Raw genomic sequence first — 24,171 nt, 5'->3', positions numbered from 1 at the left:
CATTGGCATTTTCATGAACTAACCTGGAAACAGTGTACGTCAAATCCTTCTGAAGGGACGGGAGCTTTTTCTTATTATCATAATATTCATTTGTTTGAAATTATCTGTGCCTAGATTACCATTCACTAATCATTAATTTCATTTATATTTATAAAATATTGTAAAATATTGTGAACAAAAACATTGACTTGCAATCAAGATGTTTCATAGGAGCAAAGTTAGACAAAACTCAACATCAATATAGTAAATCGTACCAAAAATCTGAAAAAAAAAATCTTCAAAGAGATAAAGAATGATGGAGAATTTTATAAGAGTTTGAACTTTTTTTTCTTTTTTTTATATAAGTGGAGGGGAAGGGAATAAAAAGTTTATCTGATTGTTTTTCTAAGGGATGTTTTTGTTCTCTCGATGAATTATAAAGGAAACTTGGTATTAATGGAAATTCTGTATTTATGTATTATTAATTATGATTTTTTTGTATAACAGATATGTGGTTGATATATGATTTTAATATTTGAACTTAGTTTTAAAGTGGATTTCATTTGTTAAATAGCTGTATTATGTTTGATTTAAATATATGTTTAAGGGTATTATTTTAGTATTGATATTTTTTTTGGTGTTAGTAATTTTTGTTGTTGTTAAGTTTTATCCTTTTTTTTGTAAGTGGTGTTGATTTGTGTAGTTTAATGATGTAGTATTCTAATTTTTATTATCTTATTTTTTATTATTTCTTTAAATGTAATTTTTATTTTATTCATGTAATAAAATTTTAAATAAAGTTTAAAAAAAATAGAGATAAAGAATGGAAAACCCAGAGCTTGTGGCTTCAGGTAACTAAAAGTGTGTGTGTGTGTGTGTGTGTGTGTGTGTGTGTGTGTGTGTGTGTGTGTGTGTGTGTGTGTAAATATATTTATTTAGATATATAGCACAATAATAGGCCATTCCATCTCACGAGCCCATGCGCTCAAATACACCAATTAATCTACAAACCCTGTATGTTTTTGAAGAGTGGGAGGAAACTGTAGCATCTGGAGGAAATCCACACAGACATGTGGAGATTTGAACCCATGTCACTGGTGCTGTAATACCCTTGCTCTAACCACTACACTAACTGTGCATGTATATAGTAAAGATCGGTGGAGCAATTGAATGGAAGAGCCTCAAAAAATCCAGAGTTTGACCGTAGATTTCTCGGAAATGTAACAGGGATAGAGAAGGGTAAACTGTAGGAATTTGAAAATTAGAATGAAGTATTATTTGTAATTAATTGTAATATCATTGCATGACATATGCAATGTATGTTACTGTGCACACATTTGTTATCTGAGAAGAAACTTGAGTTTCTTACAATACGCTCTGAACAGTCTGATGTTCCTGAACTCAACAGCAGGAATCCACAAGTGTCACACGAGTAACTGCAGATGCTGGAATCTGGAGCAAAACTCAATCTGCTGGAGGAACTTTGGAGTTTGAACAGCATCAGTGGGAGATAAAGAATTGTTGAAATTTCCGGCTAGAGTCCTTCATCAAGTCTTGTGTTGTGAATGGGTGCTGTCATGTATGCATTAAACTAACAATCTAAGTTGTTCAAAATCTATCAAATACATCAAATGATTGTATGCAGTCACATGATGAGTTATCCACAATGTTCATGAAAAGATTTAATGGATGTAACTCAAGATTTGTTTTAAACACTGGAGAACTTAAATATAATACATGTGGATCATCCTTGAGACAGTTAAAATGGGAATGGTGCTGGAATGGCAGCTCAGATGAATGGAAGGCCCAGGCCTGAAACATTTGCCACCTTTTACTTCCTATGGATGTTGCATAACTTGCTGAATTTCTCCATCACCTTTGTTAAATAATCTTGAACCCAGCATCTGCATTTTCTTGTTGATTTCAGGCCCAACCTGGCTATGAGTCTTGAGATTTATGATAAAATGTCTGAGACTATCTGTTTTTATCTAAAATGGATGGAAACATTCTTCAGGGAAAACCATGGTTAAAATTAGGACTCTGTGTGAAAGCAGAGCTCCATGAGAACATCACATCAGTAAGATTGCTTTCCTACTTACTCATGTATATTTGTTTTGAGTCGGCACACTTGCACTCCCTGTCCAAATTGTAACTATTATTTACCCTAACGGCATGTTGACCTTTGACTTGGAGAGGATTTGTGCATGGGACAGGGATGATTTACTCTATTACACATGGCATTGAGGAGATTACACCTTAAATATTGTGTACATTTTTGATCACCTTATCTGATGAATGGTATTCATAAGGTGGATGGAGAGCAGCAAAGATTTACCAGTTTTATTCTTTAGATGGATAGAATGGAGTTGGGATCAAATATACATGTATTCAGTGAAGTTTAAAGTATGAGAGGGAATATAAAAGAAATTTCCCAGAATTCTAACAGAGCTGGATAAACATGATGCAGAAAGCAAGTTTCTAATTGTTTCAGAATCCAAGACCAATCTAAGGATAAAGAGCAAATCATTTAAGAACAAGAAGGGAGAAATTTATTTTCCAGAGAAAATACCACAGAAAGTAGTAGAGGCCAAATCATTAAATATATTTGATAAAGAGTTGGATATTATTCTAAGGCTAGAGGGATCAAGAGAAGTGGGAAGAAAACTGGAAAGAAAGTATTGAATTTGGATGATTGGATGATTTGAATGACAGAGTGGGTCCAAATAGCTGAATGGTCTACTCCTGCTCCTGTGTTCTAAGTATTTACTCAGGTCAGTGTGGATTCCACTTAAACAAAATACCTTTTGTTTGATGAGGTGATAAAGAAATTGCAGAATCACTTTATTCTGGTACCCTGGGAAATAGGGAAAAATGACAATTTTGCAACCAGAAGCTCGAAGCCAGATTAGACAATCAGTGAAAAAAGTCTGTGGTGGTCAGCATGGACAAGTTGGACTAAAGGCCTCTTTCTGTGCTGCTTAGTAGTGTGTCTTTATTTTCAGCATCTGCAGTTGTGCAGTTGTATTCACTTTCATTTAGTAAATCATTTAGAATTTACAACGATCTGACATTAGTTTGACCTCTAACTTAGAGATTTTTAAAATTAACTGAAAATCTATCTCACTACCATGGTAGAATTTTAACAAACTTTTTGGGATTAGTATCCCAGACTGTTTTTTATTACAGTGATCTCACATTGGCCACACAGGTAGTGCAACTGTCTTACAACTCAGTCCTGACCTCAGGCGCTGTCTGCATGAAGGCCACGTGTTCTCCCTTGACTCTGTGGGTTTCATCTCTTGTCTTCAAATTCCAAAAGACCTGTTGATTTTTAGTTTGTAAATCTCTTGTAAATCAGCTACTGGGAGAGTCAGGAAGTGATAGCTTTGACGGACATGAGTGGCAAAATAGATTATAGGGAAATAGGTGGTGGAATAGGATTTGTCTGAAATGTTAGGAAATTTTCAAATGTCATTAGGATTACTGTGAATATTTATTATCTATTTGGTATATTATTGTTTCTCTCAATTTAATTAAAGTAATTTATTATTTTATATTTACAAGTTTCTATTTGGCTGCAGCGAATGAGATTTTCAGGCATATGGACATTGTACAATGTATAATGCAATAAACTCATTATCAACAGAAGAGGTGGCCATCTGGCCTGTAGACTCTACGTGGCTTTCAGACCAATCCCATTCCACCACCTATTTCCCTGTAACCTATTTTGCCACTCATGTCCATCAAAGCTATCACTTCCTGACTCTCCCAGTAGATGATTTACAAACTAAAAATCAGCAGGTCTTTTGGGATTTGAAAACAGAGATAAAACCCAGAGTCAGAGGGCGAACACGTGGGCTCCACGCAGACCGGAGGTGTAAGTAACTAAACTTGTACCCATGATTGTAGTGTACCACTTAATCCATAATGAGTCAAAGAAATGTCTGGGTGTGGCTGATTTACCACCACTTTCAGCCAGGAAAAAAAAATGTGACCTGCCACAACAGTGTTCTTACTTAGTCTGTGGAAGAATCATAGGCAATAAATTTGAGCGATTTCTCCCACAATGCCAAAAGTGGATTGCGAAGGACTTCTCCTTCACATTCCCTTGGCCAAATACAGAGACCCTCAAGCTATTCTGATGCACTCTGAAATTTTCTTGAAAGATCATGGTATTGTGAATAGAAATTGTATCCCAAACCTGAGAAGATATTAGGTGCTGTAGAGTAGATTCAGAGTGGACCCCAATAGACCTTTTAAAGTCTATTGTCTTAATAATTATCTCTGTAACCTTTCTGTTTCTGTGTTGTGTAACAATTGTATTCACATGATAGTGATAGGAACTAAACTCATTACCCTACTGCCAGCTCGTAGAATCCATTAGATTGTATGCTCATATTAACATACATTTGCTCTGTTTTTTCTGCCTCACAAAACAGACTGTGCTGGTCCTTTTTTTTAATTCTCTCATGTGAGTAGCTTAATTTTGAAACTCTTGTTTTATCATTATTAATGCACCTTTATGTTGCTTTATATCCATTGTCTCCTTCTTCTGTCATGTTACTGATGATATTTTACTTATTCATCTTCTAAATCTTGTATAAAATGTGGTAGTCTGGTTTTTAAAACCTTTGTACAGATATATATTTTAAATAGGACAGAACTTATGTTTGGAAAAGTTCAATCACATCTTCAGTTTTCTTTGAACTCTCACACAAGGAACACCTGCTTAAGATTTTCCAAATTCAGAGAATTGCATAAAACATAATTTTCCTGTTACCTCAGAATCTGTAGGAACTTAACTGCTTTAATATGTTATGTTATGTCAGATATTTTGTTGTGTAAGTTATATATAAAATTGGTCACAACCTGGATAAGCCAATTCAATCTTATTGTCATCTTTTTCAATGTTTTTATTAGTTTAATCGTATAAATGTATAAATGTCTAAATCGTATAATTGTATAAGTACATGTGAATAAAATAGAATATTAACAAATCTCATAGACTAATATAAATAATATTGTAACCTATGTTATATAAAAAGAAGTGTAAAAAAAACATTAAACTACTATTCTACTTATTTAACCCCACCCTACAGAGACTATTGACTTAACACAGACCATATAACCATATAACCATAACCATATAACCATATAACCATTTACGGAGCGGAAACAGGCCATGTTGGCCTTTCGAGTCCGCACCGGTTCACTGATTTTGTGCGCCCTCTTCAGGCATTGGTCCCGGTAGATCTTCATTCAATAACGATGGGCGAATTCAATGGAGGTGGACAGACCACTACTGATAATAAAACCAATGGGGTCATAAACCAGAAAATAGTTAATCCTACAAATTTTGAAAATAATTGAGAAAAAAACCCATAAAGAAACAAAATTAAGATTCATTTAAGTAGTGGAGCTTATTACCATCTAATTACACAAGTACAATGCAACAAAACAGCATTCTCAACCCAGTGAGAGAGATCTTAAATTATTTAATTTTATATGATTACCTCCCTTGACTAATATTAGCTTACTCTTTCCACATTTGATGCAAAGCATTTCTTCATTCAATAAACATCAATTATGTTTATTGCTGAAATGGTCTATCAGTTCTATCCTGAGTCTTTTCTGAGTTATTGAGTGCTTATGCCAACAGAGGGCAGTTGAAGGCCACCAAATAACATGAGAATGTGTGCTTGCAAAGCCACCACAGGAAAACATTGCCGCACTGGACAATTACACTGCAGAGACCAAATTCTGAAATGCATTTGCAATCAGTTTCTCATCATAATTATTCATTCCAGTCATTAGAGATGACCGTGCATGCTTTGACCTTATTCTGAAAAATGTTTCTTAACCTTTTGGTCCTGATATGACAATTTACCTCGTGTAGTCACTGCAGACGGCTAGATCATTGATAATGAATAAAAAAGACCTGTCAAATCTGCATTTTACAGCTATTGTGAAAATGTTTCATAATTGGGTAGTTAGGAAAATCATGGAAAAGATTACAGAACAGCTATAAATAATTTAATTACCACTTTACATTTTTTTTTAGACTTTCAATTCAGAACTGTGACTGCATGTCTATAATGGAGGAAACTTTTATTTGAAATGTAACTAATTGCAGTATTAGTGGGCAACATTCTCTCGCACTCCTTTGCTGGGAATCAGAAAGAAGACTTGACATTTGCTAAATGATTTTTCTTTGACTTCCATTTTTTTCACTCTGTTGGAACTTTGCCTGTATCCCTATTTTTATTGATATTGGTCAAACCAAGGCTCATCTAAGATTTCTGACCTTGGCCCTTGTTCTTCCTATGTGCTTTCACCTCACTGCATCCCTTTCGATGTGTTAGAAATCAGAGTAATTGCACTGCTTCTTACTTTGATAGATTCTTTCCCAAGATGCCAAGCTGTTGAGGCCCTTCCTTCTATGTCAGTTCATGCTTTCAAAATATAATGTTGGCCCTATTAACCCACTCTTTTATATTCACTTTCTCTTCTACTATTTTCAACCCGGAATTTCCTTCACCATGAGCCTGAGACTTTTATTTTGTTTCTTTTTAGTGTAAAAGAGGAATAAATTCAGGAATACCTGAGACTTCTTTAGATTCTCAGCATTCTTTGACATTATTTCAGATTATGCTCGACTGCACATACCTTGAAGAGGTAATGATGTACAGATAATTTGAAACTCATAAAAACACCCAAAAAAATTCACGTACCTCTAGTTATTTGCCTTAAAATGCAATTTAGTTCTGAGTATGGCATTTCATTCAGCTCTCATCATAAGTAATTGTTTTATGAGATAACATTTTTGAAAAATAGACTCTAAATGTCTATGTTAAATTACAGCAATACTTGCAATTGGTAAACACATTATTCATAGTGGAGACACATAAGTAGAGATAAAAAGAAGTAATTTGAAAGACAGATTCACAATGATGGAACCACATAGCAGAGTCACTGGTCCCTGAAAGCAAAGCCACCTTGTTTATATTCTGGTCAGCAGGAAAAGAAAAAAAAATGCAAGAATCCTAATGCTTCTAGAATATAACTCTCACATATTAAGCTGCGAGCACACAATCACTCATCCATTTCCACTTATCCTGGGGGCTCAACACTATCATTTGTCTTTTTTACATCTTCTATAGTAAAAGCATAACAGGCCACTGAAGCAGGAAGAAGAACGTGTACATTAGAAGGACCATCACTTGATCGTATCCTTACCAGGACAGATGTCATCTCCTTGTCTAATATTGACTGGAGCTGGCTGAATGGAAGATGTACCCTGCATTTACATGCAGGAGCAATGGCAAGAGATGGGGCATCTGGAAATCAGGTTGCTGGAGAAAGTGTGTATCACAACATTACTGTAGAGGTAGCAGATGAAGACTTTAAATGCTTGATGTGTAGTACAAAATTGTTGATATACAAAACATCCAATGCACTCTAATTTCCATGTCAGTGAGCAGTTGGCATGATATCAGACAGCATCAAGTAGCCATTCAAAACCTAGAATAGTACAGCTTAGTACAGATCTTTTAGCCCACAATACTCTGCCAACCTATGTACTGTAAATATACTCCACATACCCATAACCTTTTAGTTTTCTTACATCTATGTACCTAAAGATCTTTTAAATGACCCTATTGTATCAATGTTTACCACCATCCCCAGTAATGCATTTCAGGCACTGATGATTCTCTGAGTAAAAACCTCCCTCTGATGTTTCCCTTAAAAATTCTTCCAATAATATTAAAGAAGATGTTCTCTGGTATTGGTTATTGCCACTGGGGGTGGGGGGGGGGGGGTAGTGCTGGATATCCATTTTATCTTTGCTTCTCACAACATCTACATTTCTACTAATTTTCCTCTCATCCTCTCACTCCAAAGAGAAATGCCTTAGCTCACTTAATTTATCCTCATAAGACATATTCTCCATGTAGTCTGCATCCTCTCTGAAGCTTTTACATCTTTCTTGTAGTGAAGTGACCAGAATGGAACAAAATACTCTATGTGGGAAACCAGAGTTTTATGGAGATGCAACTTTACATTATCTACAACACCTCCAAGTTTTGAATCATCTGCAAACTCTCATTCCTCCAAATTATTTATAAATATCACAAAGAGCTGGAGTCCTAGACAGATTCCTGTGAACCATGACTATGACTAGTCACTGCCTGGGACAGAATATGTTCCTTCTACTATCATCCTCTACCTTCTGTATGCAAGTTAATTCCAATTCCATGCAGACAAGTTTCCAAGGATCTCGTAAACTCTATCTTCCTCAGTTGCTTTGTCTCTTCCTAGAAAAAGGCTTGCGAAGCATAACCTGTGCCTATCCCTGAGAAGATGGTGTTTCTCAAAATGCTCTTAATTCCTTTCCCTGAGCATCTTCTCCAAAGGTTTGCCCACCATTGACAAAAAGCCTCACTGATCTATAATTCCCTGAATTCTTCCTATTACATTTCTTGATCAAGGTAATTCTATGCCCTATCCTCCAATCCTCCTGTGCATCTCTTGTGGCCAGGGAGGAACTAAAGAACATGGTCAACACCCCAGCAATTTCTTCTTTCACTTCCTATAGTAACTCGGGTATGTCCATTCAACCTGGGGACATACCTATCCTAATGTTTTACAGAAGCTCCAACACTACCTTTTTCTCAACCTTTATGTGTTTATATTTTTTGCTGAACTTGCCTTGACCAAGGTCCCCCTCTCGCTGCTGAATAATGAAGCAAATTATTCATTTATGACCTTTCCAACCTCTTCTGTCTCCATACACACTCCCTCCTCCCACCTTAATCCCTTTACAGTCCTACTCTTACTCAACTCATCCTCCCATTCGTGATGTACATGTACAAAATGCATTGGGTTTTCCTTAGCCCTACTGAAAAGGCATCGTTGTCCTCTTTAATTCTTCTAAGTAATTTCATGTGTTCCTTCCTGGATATCTATAATTCTCATGAGCCCTTCTGTAATGGCTGTGCTTCCCATGGTACAGACCTAGGAGAGTCGGGAGGAAGATGCTGCCCTGTGCCACAGGGTTTTACTGCTAAGTTGTGATGCCAATGGCTCTGTACAGGCTTTAAACAGCCTGTTAGATGAGCCAACAACATATATTTTTTAAACATCCTGTAACCAAGGAGGTCTGGGCTGAAGATTGAAGCACCTGAGTTTGGCAGCAAACCACAAGGGATTTCAGAATCTAGGGGTGCAGTGGACCATTGCAGGACACCAGAAACAAAACATTCCCTGCAGAGAATGAGAAGCCTGGGAAATCACCATATGGAAAGATGGCCGTGGTGGCAGACCAGCGAGGGGCTCAGCAGCTGGAGGATCCATACAGATTGCGAGTTGCTTGCAACTTGCGGTTGAAGGACTCACACAGGCTGCAGGCTGCTGGTGACCGCCTCATGCGAACCAGGTATTGGAACCAGGAATCAGAACCAGGATTTGAAAAGGTGCTGAGGGCAAGAAGGGCTCCAGAAGGGCCTCAAGTACTGAAAGACTCCTGATCGTATCAGAGGTTTGGATATGGAGCTTGGGTGGCCAATGGATTGAACAGGAATCTGAGGCTGCAGTGGCTGTGGGAGCACTGAAGCTGAATCCATGGACCCTCAGTATCTCGGAAGGGACTCTCTTTTGCATCTCTTTCTCTTATTATTGGGGAGACCAGACAATGTTAATGTTGACTCTTTGTTTGCCTTTGCAGCAGACATAAGAGGACTTATTTCATGTATATTACATTTTTTCTAATACCATTCCAAATCCATCTTCAAACTCATTGTGGACACCACAATTACTGGCAATGTATGGAATAATGATGAGACAGAATACAGGAAGGAGATTGAAAATCTAGTGGCATAGTACCAAGATAATGTCTCTCCTAACATTCGTATAGATCAAAGGAACTGATCATAGACTTTAGGTGGTGGTGGGAGGGGGGGGGGGGAGGGGGGTTAAGAGGCCAAATCCCTGCCCACATCAGTGATGCTGAGGTGGAGACAGTGGATAGCTTCAAGTACTTTAAAATAAACAATTCCAATATCTTGGCCCAGGATCATCCACGTTGATGCAATAATCAAGAAAGCATGCCAACATCTCTATCTTTTAAAAAAGCTAAGGAAGTTTGGCACACCCCCTTTCCCTTAACAATTTCTTCAGAGGAACCAATGAAAGCATATGAGCTGGGTGCATCACAGTATGCTATGGGAGCTGCTTTGCCTGAGACTGGTAGAAACTGGCAGAAGGTGGTGAATGCAGCCCAATACATCACACAAACCCCATTCCCCTTCATCATCTTCATCAACATTTCCCACTGTTCAGGAAAGGCTGCCAATGTACTGAAGAACCCACCCCGCTCTGGACACACTCTCTTCTCTCACTTCATTCGCCCATTGGGCTTAAGGTTCAAGAATGTGAAATCTTGTACCCACAGGCTTTAAGCCAATTCTTTTCCCGCAGCCATCAGTCTCCTGAACGAACATCGTAACGGTGTCTCACATTGCACTTTCCATGGATAATTGACTATTTCACAATAACATAACACTGTGACTATGCTTTCACTCTCTTACTTTGTTTGGCTGTATACATGGTGGAGTTGACTTGCTCAACTGCTTGAGGAAGAACACTTCTCACTGAAAAGGACAGAATGTGGGAACAAACAAACTTGACAGAAGACATGAATTTCCATCTCACTGAAGTGGTCTTTCCTTGCTCACTGCTTTGCTATATGGTTCAGATTCAGGAGTGCTCTTCTGAGTTTCAAGTGTGATAATTCCATATGGGCCCTCCCCTCCTTTGTCTACCCTGAGCAGCCACTCTAGCTTTGCACTACCGTCCTTACAACTAGTGTAATAGGTTGATGCTGATGCCAGCACTTGAAATCATTTACTGAGTAAACAATAAAAGCTGACCTTGATGGAGTGAAGGATTCTTTTAAATGTTAATCCAACAACTAATCAGGTATTGTGAACCACAACGAATTATGACTCTGGTGATGTGGTTTTATTAATATATTCTGAGGAGGTTTGCATTAATTTCAGGCTATTGCTTGTTATTACTGCTTCGTATGCAGACCAACAGCGTGATGTAACTCCACAATGTTGGTGATGCACTGCAAAATTCCTCATCGAGGCAGCTACATTAAAGCCAACATGTGGGCATAACAAATGATTTCTTTTTTAATCACATAGTATTCACATAGATTGTTGAAATCTTCACTCCCCATTGATCCAGTTTATACCATCTAGTCATTTTTTTTTAATGCATTGATACAAGTTGAACATCATATTAAAGAAAAACAATTTGGAGCCTTTTTTTGTACTCGAGCATATTAAAATCAAATTATTGCTGCACAGGGCAGAAGCAATTGATCCTGGCATATTGTATTCAGGACATTCTCATTATGTTTTATTTTAGTCACAAAGAGAAACATATTCATCAAAGAGACCTGTGCTTGTCTTTGAGAAAATTTTGACAGCAGACAAAGTTTAACATTACTGTGTGTAGAGAAAACAATAATAATATATCATACTTCAATCTCTTGCAATGGATCTCAGAAGCTTTTGCATTGAAAGCACACTATCTGGAATTGCTTTCCAGTTGTGATTCTGTCAGTAGCATCATTCTTTTCTTTCCATTTTAATGTTATTGAATGAAATGAAAATGAACTTTCATGGTGAATTATACTGTTGAAAATTAATACCTTTATTCACAGCGTGATTTTCAGAAATTGTTAAGAGCATATTTACATTCCTTCCCTGAATATTCAAGTTAAGGGTTTTTCTAGTCGAAGGCCAGATTGCTAAATACTTCCTCTGCACTCAATATACTACCATTTTTTCATTTGTAAAATAAAGGTTCAGGGGTGTATTAAGCTTTTAAGTTAAATTCTTGAATAACCATGATGGTTTGTTTAAGAACTGTTCTGAATGTACTGTATCAGGTCAAGTCAAGATTATTGATGCACCATCAATTACTTCAAAAGACTAGAAGTTATTCAAGGACCAATAGGATTTTATTAACAACAAAATAGAGGCACGTCTGTGCTGGTCTTCAGTCCTGGACTGAGATGGGAGCTGTGGCACAGTTGCCTTTATTCAGGGGAAGAGCAGCAGGCACAGTCAGCAAGGGACATGACAAAAAACAAACTATAACCAGTACTAACACAGCCAAACATGTATACAGTGATTTACCACATTTATCCCTCATTTTAGAATGAGTCTGGTGGGGTGAAGTGAATTAAATGTTCTTACAAATTGAGTCCTTTGGGTTGTTTGGTCTGCTGCTGTGACCATTATAGTACTAGCTGCCATGCAACTGTTGTATCCTGGACAGTCTGGAACGCCTGTATCTTGTCATCAGCATCGGCTTGGTGGATGCATGCCATCCATTGGGGCCAGGGTAACATTCCATAAGTGCAGGGGGTGTGGTGGGGGGAGGGGTCGGCAATGGTTTTAGGGACTCATGGGGCACCAGGTCCTGAACGGAGACCATGTCCTTGCACCCATCAGGATATGCTACTTAGGCAGATTGGGCTTTATCGTGGAGGAGATGGACCCTTTTGACTAATGGGTCAGATTTATGGCTCCTCACATGCTTCTTGAGTAGGACCAGACCTGGGGATGTCAGTCAGGGTGGCAGTGTGGGCCCTGAAGTGGACTTCCTAGGGAAGGAAAACATCCTTTCAGGTGGAGTGACACTGGCGGCAGTACATAGAAGTGATCTGATTGAGTGGAGCACATCGGGATGAGATCTTACCAGTGGGAAATTTGAAGACCTCTGGACCTCAGGTCTAGGAGGATGGCCTTCCAGATGGTAGCATTCTCCCCTTCCACCTGCCCATTCCCTCAGTGGTTGTAACTGGTGGTTTTGCTCATGGCAATGCCTCTGGGCAGCAGGTACTGACGCAGCTCATCACTTATAAAAGAGGACCCCCTATGGAAATAGGACGGTGAAGGAATTGCACAGGGCATTGATGACTGTGGCAATGTCTGAGAAAGTACACATTGCACTCAGAGGAGGGGAGGGATTCCTTGAAATCAATGCTCTGGTGTTCAAAGGGTGGTTGCCTTGATTAGATGCATTCTGTCTGGTTTATAGAAGTGCAGTTTGCACTCTGCACAGACCTGGCAGTTTCTGGTCATGGTCCTGGATGGAGTAAGGTAGGTTGCGGGTTTTGATAAAGTGGAAGAACCTAGTGACCCTGGAGTGGCAGAAGTTGTTGTGAAGGGCTTGTAACCAGTCTGTTTGTACACTGGCATATATTCTGCAGGATAGGGAATCTGGGGGCTCATCGAGTTTCCCGGGCCAGTACAAGATATCATAATTGTAGGTGTAAAGTTCGATTCTTCACCTCAATATCTTATCATTTTAATGTTACCTCACTGCTGATTGTCGAACATGAAAGCAACTGCATATTGGTCAAGCCAGCAAGGTAAATAATTTGCCAGTGACGTAGTGTCTCCAGTGCTGTACCACCTCAATAATGGCTTGGGCTTCCTTCTGGACAGAGAAATTTGTTGCATTTTGGGGCCCTGGGGGAAATGGGAAAAGAAGGCTACAGGTCTGCCCACCTGGTTAAGGGTGGTGGCCAGAGCAAAGTCGGATGCATCGCTCTTCACGTGGAAAGGGATGGATTCATTCACAACATGCATCGCGGCCTTGGCAACATCTGCCTTTATGCAGCTGAAGGTTGCACGGGCCTCTAATGTCAGTGGAAAAGATTTGGTGAAGGGGTGGGCCTTGTCAGCATAATTGGGGACCCATTGGGCATAGTAGAAGAAGCCCGGACATTTTTTCAGAGCTATGAGGCTGTGGGGAAGGGTAGAGTTCCAAAAGAGGATAGATGAGGTCAGGATTGGGGCCAATGACTCTGTTCTCTATGATGCAGCCAAGGAAAGCAAAGTGAGTTGTGTGAAATACACATTTATCCTGATTGAATATAAGTTTAAAGAGTTTGTCGGTCTAGTGAAATTTTTGGAGATTGGTGTCATAATCCTGCAGGTTATGGCCACAAATAGTGGCATTGTCCAGATACGGGAATGTGGCTTGCAGTTCATACTGATCTACCATTTGGAGCATCTCCCGCTGGAAGACTGAGACCACATTGGTGATGCCAAATGGAAACCTTAGGTGGCCATCTGCCTCAAAGGCAGCATATTGGCAGTTCTCTGGGTGGATAGGGAGCTTGTGGCATGCTGACTTTAAATCAATAGTGGAGAATACTCAATATTGAACAATTTGATTTACCCTGGCAGGTATGCAGGGACGAGGGTATGCATCCAAGTGCATACATCTATTAATGGTCTGACTGTAGTCAATGACCATTCTTTGTGACCACCACTTTGGCTCTCCAGGGGTTGGTGCTGGCTTCAATGATCCCCTCATTTAGTAGCGGCCGCACCTCCGACTAATAAAGGTCTTGTCCATGGCACTGTATCACCTAATTTTGGTGGCCACAGGTTTACAGTCAGGGGTGAGGTTAGCGAACAGAGGTGGAGGGTGATCCTTAGAGTTGAAAGGCCACAGGTTGTATGCAATGGGCAATCTGTGGTTTGCTGGCTGGAAATGGTGGGAGGAGAGGTTGGGTGCTTTATGCTGGTGAAGTGCAGTGGACGGTTTAAAACTGCTGGTTACAGACAGTGATGGGGTGAGGGGGGGGGGAATGGGGCACATTGTGCTCCATCATCTAACTTTAAAGGTGGCATTGATAGTCTAGCCCCACCTGCAAGGCAGTGCAGAGCTGTGGCATCATGAGGAGTTTAAAGTCTTTGTAGTCTGTTCCCTGCATAGTCTGATTCACTATGCTGTAGCTGCAAACATCTGCCGTATAGGATTTTGAGGCCATAGAGACTTTGCTGGCCTTACTGTGAAGAAGTAAATGCTGCAGTGTGTTGGGGTGGATGAAGCTCTCCGTGCTCCCACCATCAAACAGGCAGCTTGTCTTGTGACCCTTTACATCGATATCCATAATCGATCTGGCGAGTTGGTGAGGGCGTGATGTGGGCCAGTGTTGAATCACCATCAGACTTTGTAGATGCGGTGGAGTGTTAGGGTGTTTGATCTCAAGATGGCAGCGTCCAAGATGGCAGCCCCCACGCAGTTCTGCTGGGTTTAGAAGACGACACCTTTGCGTAATGCCCCTTCTTTCCACAGATAGAGCAAACTATGCCTTTCACTGGGCAGTGTTTTCTAGGGTACTTGTGCAGGCTGCAGAAGTGGCAATTTGGGTGCTCGCAGAGTACAGCAGCCGTGGTCAGGTCACGGGGGGACGTGATGGTGTTCGGCTTGCGGCCCTCTGAAGTCCCAAAATGGCGGCAGCCATGGTAACCACAAGGCAGCTACGCTGTCGGCTGAGTAGGCATCCATATTTTGGAGGGCCACCTCCAGCATGCCTACAAGTTTGACTGCTCTCTGCAAGTTATGCTCACTTTGCCTCACCAGTCTCTGCTGGATATAGCTGGATCTGATGCCCACAACATTAGAGACTCTGATCAAGTCCTCCGTGTTCACTGTGACCATCACAGTTATGCAGCTGCCGGCTGTCTGAGAGCTCTCAGGGGTCAAATGTACTCGGAGCTGTTTTTGGGTAGTCAGGATGTGCCTAGCATAGACCTCGTTTACCTTCCTCAGGTACTGGCTTTTCAGTATTTCTATTGCCTCTGGGTATGACTTGGCATTCCTGATCATTGAATATACCAGGGGCCCGACCCGCAAATGCAGTACTTGCAGCCTTTTGTTCTTTGATCGAATGATAGTAGAGGAACGCTTCAAAGCAACGCAGACGGAGTTCAAAGCTGTTGGATGTGTCAGGCGATTGTGGGTCGAGGTCCAGCTTTTCTGGATCCAAAATCTGCTCCATTATCAGAAAAAAAAACTGTTGTTAATAAAATGATGCATCAATTACTTTAAAACACTAGAAGTTACATAGAAACCGATAGGCTTTTATTAGCAACAGAGTGGAGGCACAGCCATGCTGATTGACTGTCCTAGACTGAGGAGGTATCTGTGGTTCAGTCACCTTTATTGAGCCACAGGCACAGTCAGCAAGGGCATGACAAGTACCAACACAGCCAAAACATATACACACAGTGGTTTACCACAGAATGTACAAGTATAAACCAACGAAACAGCGTTCTCCGGTCCTTGGTACAAAACATGCAGACACACAATCAGACATAACACCTATTACAGACAAATAATACATATGCAGGACAAGTATTACATCTATAAAAATAAATTAATATTGATTTGTACAAATTAGAGTCTTGGATAGTTAGTGTGAACAGTTCCTTTGGTCATTCAGCATTTTCCTTGCTTGTGAGAAGCTGTTCCTCGGCCTGGTGGTGCTGGCTCTGATACTCCTGTATCTCTTCCCCAACAGGAGCAGCTGAAAGATGCTGTGTGCAGGGTGAATGGGGCCCTCTATGATTTTGCCCGCCCTCTTCAGACAACGATCCTGTTAGATCAATGGGAGGGAGGGAGATCAGAGTACAGATTATATATATTTTTCCAACCTGGCCTTTCGAGTGACAGTATTGAGATAAAGATCCAATAGATCTGTTTTGGGAGCATTTAAAATGAAGAATTTTCAGAATGAGGAGCCAGCAGTGTCTTGCACATATATTAAAGATACATGAACATATGCATGTATGTGTATAATGTCCACCTTTACAGCCATATTTATATGTTTTCACATCAGAATCAGGTTCATGTCATGAACATGTTATGACATCTGTTGTCTCAAGGCAGCAGTACTGTGCATTATAGATGAGTAAATACAAGATTTAAAAAAATAAATAATTGGTGCAAAAACAAGAAAAAAAGTAGAGTGTCGATAGGTTCAATGTTTGGAAATCTGATGATGAATGGGGAAGAAGCAGTTTTTGAAATGTTGGGGGTCTTCAGATAGCAGTGAGGAAAGGGTATTGCCTGGGTCATGAGGGACCTCGAAACACTATATCTTAAAGATTTCCTTAATGGCATGAAGACTAATAATGGTGCTGGCCAAGCTTACAACTCTCTGTAGCCTTTTCCTCTCCTGTGTATTGGCACCTCCACATCAGACAGTTATGCAACAGTTAAAATGTTCACCACAATACACCTGTAGAAATTTGCAAATAGTCTTTGGAGATATACCAGATATCCTCAAACTCCTAATGAAATATAATTACTGGTTAGCCTTCTTCATCAACAAGGAGGCCCCCCAGGATAGATTTTCAGAGATGTCAACATCCAGGAACTTTAACATCCTTACCCTTTCCACTGCTGACACATCGATGATAACTGGTGGTGTTCTCCTGATTTCTCCCTCCTGATATCCACAATTAATTCCTTGGCTCTGCTAATGTGGTTGAGTCACCATTCACCTAGCCAATCTATCTCCTTCCCTTATGCTTCCTTATTGGTGTCTGTGATTCTGCCAACAACCACAGTGTCATTGTCAAATTTGTAGATGGCTCTTGAATTGTGTCTAGCCACAGAGTCATGGGTGTAGCAAGAGTAGAGCAGTAAGCTATGAATCCATCTTTGAGGTGCACCTGGGCTGATTGTCAGGGGGCGGGGGGTTGTTGAGGGGATGCTGTTATTGACCTTCACTAATTGTGGTCTTCCGATGAGGAAGTCAAGGATCCAGTTGCAGGGGGAGGTAGTAAGGCCCAGGTTTTGAAGCTTGCTGACCAGTACTGAATGTTGAAAGGTGAACTGTAATCGATGAAAAGCAGCCTAATGTACATGTTGCTGTTGACCAGGTGATCCAGAGCTGAGTGGAGAGGCAGTGTGATTGCATCTGCTATGGAGTTATTGTGGGGGTTGTCAAATTGCAGTGGGTCCAGGTCTTTTCTTAGGTACGTATAATTCTGGCTATAACCAACCTCTCAAAGCATTACATTTTAGGAGATGTGAGTGCTACTGGGCAATAGTGATTGAGGCAGCTCAACGATTGATGCAGTTTTGAAGCAGGTGGTAACATCCAGCTGCAGCCATGAGAGTCTGAAAATTTCTGTAAACATTCTACATAGTTCATTGGCACAGATTATCAGTACCCTGCCACGCAAGCTATCAGGGTCTGATGCTTTGCGAGGATTCACCCTCTTGAAGCATGTTCTGACATTGACCTTCTGACACCACAGTCACCAGCTTCTGCAGGGATTCTCTTTGGCACAGTTGAATTCTCCTTTTTTTTTTTTTTTTTTAAATTTTTTATTTTTCACACCATAAATCACAATAGCCATGATATACACTTTTTCTTTTCCACACATTTACAGTGACTTTTTCTCCCTCCCCCCTCCCTCCTCCCAAGCCACCCCCCCACCCCCCCCCCTCTCATCCATTTTAGTTTTCAAAGCTAGCATAAAAGATGTTCAACTCATCGAAGAGTGAGCATCACAGCCCTTTATAAGGTTGGGCTTCTCCTTGTAGGAGGTAATGACTCGCAAGACCTGCCATAGCTGGCGAGCATCTGATTCTGTTTCTAACTTCACTCTGAAATGCCTCTTACTTGTTAAGACAGCTTCTGTAGGCTTTCAACCGGAGGGTGAAAGCTTCCTGTATAAATGAAAACTGTTCAAGATTTACAATGGAATTGGTTGGATCTATCTCAGTAGTCAATTTTAGAGGCTCTGATAACTCAGTTGTTAGAGCACCGGTCTTGCTGGGGCCTCATTTCTGTGAAGGGTGCTGGACAAAGTTGCTACTCTCTGTCCATCTTATGGGATACAAAGTTAAAAAAAATTATATATGTTACATTCTAAATGAACTATAATGTGACAATAAATGAACCTTTACCTTTAATATGCAAGGTCTGAAATTTGGGCCTTGTATGCTATAATATTTCTGCTATGGTTCAAGTAATTGTGAGTTAAGAGAAATGAATTAATCTGAGAAAATTATATTACTGATCTTGGGTAAACTTGAGGAAATGGTATGAAGTAGATAAGTCAACCATATATAAAAGCTTTTTCAGAGAGAGAGATTAGACAAAACACTTCAAATAATGCTTCATATCTGATTATGTTGGAAGAATGACTGGGGAAAAAAATCCTCATTGATCTTTATGCTTGTGGAATGAAGCAAGTAATGAGGGAACAAAGAGAGATGGGTATACAAAGCTCTTTTTTATATCCAAGTATTTCAATATGTTCTGTCAAAGAATTACTTACTCAGTTAGACTGAAAGGAAAACAATGCTGTAGGCCTGGAAATCGAATGAAGTGAGTGGCATCAAATAAAGAGAAGCCCAATTTCAGTTGGGGCAGGTAACATCTGATTCCATGTGGTAATACTATGTAGTAAATGCCCTGGATAAAGAGATGGCCTGCTGACTTTCTGATTTTCTGAAGTAGCCTTTGGAGGAGGGCATGTATATGGTGCTCAATAGTCTGCGTATCCATGGTTTTGGCCTCTCATAATATGAATGAATGGTCTGATAACTTCACTTGTATTGGCTTGGAAGACAGGAGCCTTTTCGCTCATGAATGAAATGCTGACACAAGAGAAAGGTCATAGGCCCTGCCTCATGTTCATATAGGCTTTCTTGGAGCAGTTGGCAGAATATATCCACATGTTGCTGGCCGATGAGGATTTCAGTGACCCATGGAGAGTTGCGACCATGGTGGGCTAAGCAAGAAAGCATGACATCCTTTGGACAGGTCACCAGATCCCGCTTACAGCAGCAGGACTGTGCAACTCCAACATTAGTCTAGCAGCTGGGTCGATCTAATCTGTTGTCAGATCACCATTCGGCCAGGAGATAACGGGACGAACATGGCACCCATTGGTGTTTCTACCATCAATAATGGGGCAACACTGTTGACCTCCTCCCTGTGCATTTCAGGGAAACAGCGGGGTCAGCCTTCACTGATAGCTGCAGTAACTGGCCATCGAGGCAGTTTTTAAGATGTCTGGGATAGTCATTCCGGTTGGTGTGTCTTGGTGGATACAGCATGTTTCCCCCTTTAGGGTGTGACACAGGTAACAGAAACCTGGGCCATCATTGAAAGCCACAAACTGCAATATTATCCACACGTGTAGGATCCTGCTTCAGTTCGGTGACACTAAATTCACGTTGATGTTCAAATTGCTTGCAGTCGTACAACTGCTACTGGGAGCTGATTTTTCTCAGAGCATGTGGCCTGCTGGTTGATCTAGAGGGACAAAGGCTCGTTCATACCAACACATTCTAGACCTTCGTCCTAGGTGAGGCCAAGCTGCCAGCTACGCATTTAGACTTGGTTACTCTTTCGGAGAAAGAATTTGACAGGTTGGTGGCAGAATTCTCTGCAAAAAAATATGCATCAATTCCACACAGCAGTGCTGAAACATGGGGTGCAGCACAACATACCAAAAGATGAGCCACTGCTGCCTGCCTGAGCTCTCAGGCTTCCTCCAGATAAACTTTGTCTGACCAAAGAGCAGTTTTAAAGGATGGAGGACATGGGTATTGTAGAACAGTCCAATAGCTTCTGGGCCTCCCTGCTCCACATGATACCCAAGGCCGCAGGCGGATGGAGACCCTACAGTTATTACCGCAGGTTGAACGAAGTTATCGCCACCTGGTACCCCATTTACATGATTTCACGTCCAACCTGCAGGGACCCCTCATTTTTTCCAAGGTGGATATAATCCAAGGTTATCATCAGATTATGGTCCACCCTGATGACATTCCAAAAATGGCTATAATTACACCCTTGGCCTTTTTGAATTCAGAAGGATGCCTTTTGGGTTTGAATGCTGCGCAGACTTTCCAGCATTTAATGGACAGAATGGGACACGATCTTGACTTTACCTTCATATACCTAGACGGCTTACTTACCGCTAGCCCTAGTCATCAGGAACATCTGTCCCACCTGCACAAGCTTTTCACTCATTATAATGGGTTTGGGCTGACCATTAACCAGCCAAGTATCAATTCAGGTTAGAGACCATTGACTTTCTGGACCAGAGAATTGACAAATATAGAGCAAAACCACTATTGGCAAAGGTCAAGGCGATCCAGACATTTGCTAATCCCAGCACAGTTAAAGGCCTCTAGGAGTTAATTGGGATGGTGAACTTTTGTTGCCTTTTACTACCATCAGTGGCTCGTATCACACACCCCCTCTTTGGCCTGGTGTCAGGCAAGGTAAAGGATGTCACTTGGGATGAGGAATCGTTGGCAGCATTTGAGAACGCCAAGGAAGCACTGGCTAATGCTGCATTGCTAGTCCACCCAAGAATGGATGTCCCAACAGCCCTGACAGTGGATGCATCCAGTATGGCAGTAGGAGGGATGCTTGAACAGTACATCAATGGGCATTGGAAACCATTGGCTTTCTTTAGCAAGAACCTAAGACCACCAGAACTCAAGTACAGTGTTTTTGATCGAAAATTGTTGGCACTGTACCTAGCTATCAGACATTTCAGGTACTTTCTAGAAGGTAGGCATTTCACAGCTTTTATGGACCACAAGCTGCTTACATTTGCCTTAATTAAGGTATCAGATCCATGTTTGGCTTGTCAACAGAGATATTTATCATATATTTCTGAGTTCATGACTCCCATTGAACACATCACAGAAAAGGCCAACATACAATCCCAAGGGGTGGACTATGTTGCACTCATGAAAGCACAGCAGGCAGATGGAGAAATTCCATGTTACAGAACTGGAGAATCTAATCTGCAGCTGGAAGAAATTCTGGTAGGCCCAGAGGAGCTAAAACTCCTGTGTGACCTACCTAAAGGTTGTCCTTGCCCAATTGTTCTGATGGCCTGGAAGCGGAAGGTATTTGACGCGGTACATGGGTTGACACATCCATCAATCGCAATGACTGTCCAGATGGTAGCCAACAGATTTGTGTGGCATGGCTTTCGAAATCCGGTCTGCAATTGGGTGAAGAAATACACTCATTACCAGACATCCAAAGTCCAGCAACACAAGAAAGCCCACTACAATCTTTTGAGCTGACGTATTGGAGGTTTACCACATACACGTGGACATTATAGGCCCGCTGCTGGTGTCACGTAGTTCAAGTTTTCTTCTCACCATAGTGGATTATGCCATGCAGTGGCCAGCAGCAGTTCCACTGGCAGACACGACTATGAACACATGCACCATGGCCTGCATTTTCACCTGGATAGCACATTTTCGTCTGCCAGCACACATCACGTCTGACAGAGGTGCCTAATTCACGTCAATCCTGTGGTTAGCAATGACCACCCTGCTTAGAACCAAGTTGCACCACACAACTGTGTACCACCCACAATCCAATGGACTAGTAGAAAGGTTCCACAGGCATTTGAAATTGGCTGATGATGTCACTTCCTAGCCATGTGACAGAAGCAGTGGTGCATGTAAGCCCAGCATGCAAGCTTGGAGGTGTCAGTATTGCACTAGACTCCACAGCATGTACATTGACATCCCAGTGTATACATCAACTCAACAACATGTACAACAATTCCACAATGTGTACACCGATGTCTATAGTAGCTCAGTATAGAGTACTTTGCTACACTATGCAAGTTTTGTGATTCACAATGATGGTTTGATATTGGAGGATATTCAGGCCAAATCCTGGAGAAAATTATTGTGGTCCCTAATGAATCTTTTATTAGCGTTCAGGGTTGGAAACTGCATTTCATTTCAATGACCAGCTACATACATCCTGTGTTTCTCATTCTGACTTACCTCTGCTATTTGCCAGTATTAAGTAAAAGCATTCAGGCCTGCATTATTGTTGGCCTTCATTAAAATGCATTTAAATCAAGTGCCTGAGGAACTCAGATAGCAGAACATGATAAGGGTCAAGCAACATTTAGAAGCTTCAGCATAAAATATTCAGAAATTTATTCCACAGCATATGCTTGACCCTTAACATGGGATTATAGTAAATATGAAGAGCAAGAAAAAAAACCTCAGCCTGAATAAATTCACCATCAGTTTTTTTGCAAGTTTTATCTCTTTTTTGAAACTTAGTGACTTTCTAATCTGAGATAGAGTTGTCCAGCATAATGAACAACGATCCCAGATTCACAATTGCAAACAAAATGCTGGTGTGCAGATCTGTCCCTCTTAGATCCTTTACACAGAGCTAGTCTCCAAGTAGCTGCAACAGGGAGGAGACATTCATCCATTGCCTAAAACGAGCAATGTCAAGAAGGCTTGGAAAGAGAGATGATGCTCTATATTGAGAATCATCCCATACTTTGCTGCCTTTCACAGAATCTCATTGAGGGGTCAGCAGTGAAAAGGGTTAAGAACTTCAAGTTCCTTGGTGTCAACATCTCTGAAGATCTGTCCTGGACTTCCATCTCAATGCAATCATGAAGAAGGCTTACCAGCGGCTATATTTTGTGATGAGTTTGAGGAGATTTTGTATATCAGCAAAGACTCTTGCAAATTGCTACAAGTGTACCATGGATAGCATTCAGACTGATTACATCACTGTCTGGCATTGAGGTGCCAATTGTAAGGTAAAACATCATGAGATGGGAATGTGTAAGGAGTTACCCTGTACAGGGCTGTAACAAGATGTGAATGCATCCTTGTACTTACAAGATAAGAGAGACATTGATGGATTGAGAGGCAGGAAGCTAGCAGGGAAAGGATAGCAACAGTTTTAGTCATTGGACAAGTAATGATATGATGATGTTCTAAGCATGTATCCAAGGGTATAAAAAATCACCATTTTGCTGATAACGGCAGAATGCATTCTCCGACTAACATTGTTAGTCGCAAGTGTTACAATCCGGTAATAAAGAACAAAGAACCCTGATTTCGACTCAGTCTGGTGTTTATCTCACTCATTCATGAACAAAGCAGACCTAACACAATGCACAAGATAAGAAAAAGGCGACAGAGAGTTGTGAACTCAGCCAGCACCATCACTGACATCAGTCTCTACTCCATCGAGGACAACTACAAGAGGCGGTGTCTTTACATATCCCACTCCATCCTCAAGGACTCTCACCACCCAGGCCATGCCCTCTTTGCATTGCTACCACCGGGAAAGAGGTTTAAGAGCCTGAAGACAAACACCCAGTGGTATAAGGACAGCTCCTTCCCCTCTTCCATTAGGTTTCTGAATGTACAATGAACCACACACTACCTTAAATTTTCTTACTTTTGCAATAATGTATTTTTAAATTTAATTTTATAGCAATATTTGCAACCAAGTTTGTGACATATTCATGACAATAACTT

Source organism: Narcine bancroftii, chromosome 1 (genome assembly GCF_036971445.1).
Source record: "Narcine bancroftii isolate sNarBan1 chromosome 1, sNarBan1.hap1, whole genome shotgun sequence".
Classification (NCBI taxonomy): Eukaryota; Metazoa; Chordata; class Chondrichthyes; order Torpediniformes; family Narcinidae; genus Narcine; species Narcine bancroftii.
This window is presented reverse-complemented; position numbering follows the sequence as displayed.